This window comes from Limulus polyphemus, unplaced genomic scaffold, assembly GCF_000517525.1.
Source record: "Limulus polyphemus unplaced genomic scaffold, Limulus_polyphemus-2.1.2 Scaffold4322, whole genome shotgun sequence".
Classification (NCBI taxonomy): Eukaryota; Metazoa; Arthropoda; class Merostomata; order Xiphosura; family Limulidae; genus Limulus; species Limulus polyphemus.
The window spans coordinates 3,305-7,625 of record NW_013669932.1 but is presented as its reverse complement, the minus strand read 5'-3'; positions in this window follow the sequence as shown (position 1 = coordinate 7,625).

Here is a 4,321-nt window from a genome sequence, read left to right as displayed (position 1 = left end):
CATTAACAACCTAAGTGTAAGATGGAAAAGCATCATCGATAAGAATGGAGACTATTTCATGTAATAAATGTTTTGTTTTAACATATAAGTTGTTCGGGTTTTTTCATCTCAAAAAGCGACATTAATTACTTAACGACCTAATATTTTATACAGCGAATTAAATGAATCCCTAAAACGTTTTTTTTTTATTCTACGTATTCAGTAAATAAAAGCAGCGAAACATAATAATTAAATATCTTAATATACCAGTAATATACAATAGATAGTAACAAATATAATGAAATACACATCTACAAAACAATGCTGCTGTCATCAGACCATTTTGAAAACTTTATTCGAGTAAACCGTTTGAGTATGATAATAATGCATGAGGTTCTTTTATATTATATACAACGTCTCTGTACAAAGTTAATTAGAACGTGTTACATATGCATGTTGTGGTACCTATTATGTACAAGTTAAATAAAAAATGTATAAGATATTTATTTTAACTAGTAATAAACATTAGCCTATTGTGTCATTGTTCTTTCATGCTGGGCAGGATGTGTTCCATGGATAGCGTACCTGGACTGGTTTATGATTCGCATTCCATACTTTGTGGCTGTGGGTACGCTATAACTATTCGGTCAGACAGACTAACCCAAGAGTTGACGGTGAGTGCTGTTGACTTGCTGTCTTCTATTTTGTTCATCATTTCAAATATCAGGGACAGCTATACGCAGATGATATTTGTGCAGTTTCTGGCGAAATTCTTAAACAAATAAACATTTCGCATATTGGTATCAATTTTAGCGTCTCAAAAATGATAAAGTACCTACGTGCAAAAAAATATTGTGGGGTTTGAAATTTCTTTATAACCATGTGTTTATCGTTAAACGTCAAAGCCCAGAACAGACGAGACATTATTGTTTGATAAAGATTTGTAAAGATGAGGCAGAAAAACGTGATGTTCGTTAGTGAATAGAAAAAAGGAGAAGGTGGGTTAAACCTATTTCACACCTGATCTAGTGCAATCGCGTTACCTGTGTGAATTCTTGTTTGCTTGTTGAATTTTGTATAGCGAAAAGCTATTAGAGGGTTATCTGCGTTAACCGTTCCTAATTTTGATGTAAAGGCAGATAGTTAACACCACCCAGCTTGAGCCACTCTTCACCAACGAATAGTTGGATTATAACACTTCTATAGCTGAAAGTTTGAGCGTGTTCAATGACGTGATTCGAACCCGCGACCCGCAGCGTGTGAGTCGAGTGCTCTAACCACTGGGATATGTCCATTATGAATTATTATGGAATAGTTGTCATAAATGACTTAACTCAAGCAAAAAGATATTTGTTAATATCCATCACCCTGTAACTCAAATAATCCTGTTATTATATACGCTGCACTCCAACTACTTCATTAACACCTGGATGAGTTGTACCTTAAAATTCGTCAAACCATAAATGATAGGTGTCGCTATGAACTGTAGGTAGGTTTCGCTGAAACAAAACGGAAGAGGAGCTCTCGCCATGTTTGAAAATCTTTCACGATATGTAAGTGGAGCATGTTATGAGTTTAGTTAAATGTTTACAATGCGCGTACGAGTTTGGCTACTTATCACTTCAACAATATGTTCTTCCATTTTGTAACTAAGAAATATCCGGAAGAACGAAAGGTCTCCGCTACCTCAGCTATGCCTACAGTTCTAATTAAATAGTTTCAATGAAACTGCACGACGAGAAATTTGATAAAAACGAGTTCAGGTGATACTGAAACAATCGGAGATGGCGTAATATAACATGCGAGTTTTTAGGGTTAACTATCTTAACTACAGGGAGAAAAAATGCTTAGTAAGTACTTAAAAAAACAAACTCATTATTATTTATTACAACAAAAATCAGATAATAACTTTATACCCAATTGCTCTGACGAGAAGGATGACTAAGCGACCCGTTTTTTTTATATACATTTAGATGTGCGATCCTAACCTCGGAATGCTCTAATTTAAGTATGCCAAGAATTGCTTTAAAGAACGTTTCGTTCTGCGTGTTTATTTATTTCTATTTATGTCAAAACTACTAAGGCTATCTAATGCCGTCCCTAATTTTGAGTTACATACCAGACGGAAGGCAGCCGATCAGCAGCACCCTACCATTCCCCATCCACGTTAAGAGATTGACTGTTACCCTTATAATGCACCCATAGTTAAAGTGCGAGGAATATTTTGTGGCGCCCCCCAGTGGCACAGCGGCATGTCTGCGGACTTACAACGCTAGAATCCGGGTTTCGATACCTGTGGTGGGCAGAGCACAGATAGCCCATTGTGTAGCTTTGTGCTGAATTACAAACAAACAAACTATTTTGTGGTATCACACGGATTCGAAACGGGCTCGTCAGGTCCGAAATCCACAACACAAAACCGTGCTATGGATATTTGTGACGGGGTGGTTTTACTCGTGGAAAAAGTACGGGAAAATGAACTAGCAGGTAATGATAGGGCAAACAATAAATCTCCTCTAAGTAGTTTTGACTTGACCTGATACTACACTTGCAAGTAATCCTGACTTGACAAATTAATTTTAAAGGAAATACACTCGTTCTCTGTATTCGTTCCAAACATAACTGGTAATTTATAAAATATTCCACTACAAGTACTGCAAAGTAACATACAAAACCAAATTAAACCGTTTTATCGATATTAAGTTTCAATAAAAGATGTTAAAAAAATCTGGCTTAAACACGAATGATAGTTTTTACAACAAATTGAATGCGTGGTGTCAGTTTTTTTACGATATGATAATTGAAGCTTCAATGGTTAATCTTACGCATGCCTGCTCCTATTCATTCAACATTTACCAACGTTTTTGCTATACTTTCACTCCTTGCTACGTCCCGATTTGTTGCAGTAATATCGAACACAGTGGCTTATCTGAATTTATTGCAAGAAAACACGTCAAGTTTGACATGTTTTCCATTCGTGGTACGCAGCCACATTAATGATCACGAAAGGGGCCAAAGGCCGCCTGGAGGGGTCACCTGTTTTAACCACTGTACAGTAGTGTGTTGTCTCTCTGTCAGTCAGTAGACACTAAGATGACATCACATAAGGGACGCTTAACGTTGCAATTTGTATTCTCGTAAGGTCAGTAAAACGTGCGTATGTCATGAATCACGAGAAGAATTATGCACTCTGTTGACTACAACACAGCGTAACATATGAACTTCAAAAGCAAGAAATAAAAATATTTCTTACTCTTAATTTTAGTTTTATTTACTCTTGAAACAGAACATTTTCGGGGATTCTACGGAAGTATATCCAGTGTAGAGCTATTCAGGTCCACTAATATTAATATTAAGAAATGTTCCCCCTAGTGGCTCGGTGGGAAACGTGAGGAGGTATGGTGTTAAGATTCATGGCTGACTCGATTCACGCGCTGAGTAAAGAGTAGATAACTCCTCCTCCTCCTATTTTGCTTAACAATAAACAACCACTTTAAATATCAAAATATTATTCGTTAGTAATAAAATAATAATGTAGCTAAGAAGTATGAGACCCAAAATATATATCTGGATTATTGAATTAGTCTTTTGAGTCCCCATTGTAATAAAAAATATATTAATTTCGCCCTAGTTTGATAAACGAACTAAAAAAATTACAAATATGAAAAATTATTCACTAAAATCCCTTATATAATGTCTGTTTATTTAGATTTGCAATGCTATGGGAAAAGCATTGTGAAATTATTATCAACACTTCCACAGAAAACAATGTTTTACTACATTAATCTTTCTAAATTATTAAGTGCTGTCCCGGAAAAACGTATTCAAGATCATTTTGTCCAAGAATTACATCCTTGCTTTCAAAAAGTTATAAAAATGTTCAACCTCACTTGAAGTACATTGACTTTGGCTATTTTGAAAGCAGGTATTATATCAGTGTTTTTTTGTTTTGTTTTTCGGCTGCGACCCAGCTTCTGATCGCGAGACTAACTCGGAGACCCACCTTCAAACAGTTCAATTGTAACATAATATATGGGTACAAAGGAAAGTTCGGACAATCACTGGAGACCCCTTACAACCCAGTTTTGAGTCGCGACCCAAGGGTTAAGAACCACTTTATTATGTGGCTTCTAATAGCAAATCTCCGTTCTGCACAAGGCATCATTTCCATGCGATACATCACGCAACTAGTGGCATTATGGCGCCTTCCACCTCGAATGTTACTATATATTTCTTACGTTTAGTCGTTATGGCATCCTGTAATGGTTAAAAGAAGCAAGGGTCTAGATTCGATGACGAGGAACCCACTTTGGGACTAATAATGGTTGGAGACGGCTTGAAT